Source organism: Cyberlindnera jadinii (assembly GCF_001661405.1).
Source record: "Cyberlindnera jadinii NRRL Y-1542 unplaced genomic scaffold CYBJAscaffold_20, whole genome shotgun sequence".
Taxonomy (NCBI): domain Eukaryota; kingdom Fungi; phylum Ascomycota; class Saccharomycetes; order Phaffomycetales; family Wickerhamomycetaceae; genus Williopsis; species Williopsis jadinii.
This window is the reverse complement of record NW_017963671.1, coordinates 1-948: the sequence shown is the minus strand read 5'-3', so window position 1 is coordinate 948 and position 948 is coordinate 1.

Below are 948 nucleotides of genomic sequence, written 5' to 3'. Positions count from 1 at the left end.
CTGAAAAATTACACAGCCGGGTTGAATTACCGCAATGAACGTTTCCTTAATTACAAACCAAGTGCTGCTTGATTAAGGAGATTTTACACCAGACAGCCAGCAACGGAGGGGGGGGGGATAGGACCATGCGAAGGGCCTGTAATTTGGTATCATTTAATCAGATTTCCCATCACCGCGACCCGTCTGTATCTCCTGAAGTGCCTTCAATGCATCGATTGACTCGTGCAAAGGCCTTCTCTCAAGCCTGCCCAGTTTCCCCGTTGTGCTCTTCGGGGTTCAGCTTATAATCCTCAAATGATATACACGTCACAACATATTACATAACCAACTACCGCATGGTGCGTTCCTTTCCACGTGGTGTGCTTTTGGAACCTCCACCAGTAGTACGAATAGTGACAATGAGATAGCTCTTAAACAACGTAATATGAAAGCCACAAGATGAGGGCGCTTCTCCTCTAGATCGTAGAGTGAAGGGAGTAAACTTTCCATCATGTTTCCTCCTGAGCCATGTCCACAGCATCTGGCTCTCAGCAGCAATATTTCAAACGACTCGCTCACAAAGCCGAAGGAAGCATATCACCATGGCAACCCATAGGTGCATAAAGTGCAATGCATGTCGACGCTCGGACTTCATAGTATAGCTCGTGCTGCCGGCCTCGTTGGTTGTATCTGCTTCTGGCCATATCTAATTCAGCACGCTTGTTACTGGGCCTTGTCAAAATCTTCTGTGGACGTTCTTGAAAGGGGCAATCAACAACTATTACAGCGTAATTGTAGTTGTTGCCATGAATTATCAACTTATACATCTCCACAGCATGATCCAGAAGTGGCGGCGTTTGCACGTCCGGTCTGTTGTCATCTTGGTCCTGGTGACTGTAACGTTGCTACGGTACTGTATTTTCTCAGGGCAGACAGTACAACCGCAGGAAGAGCAGATAGAGCAAAGTG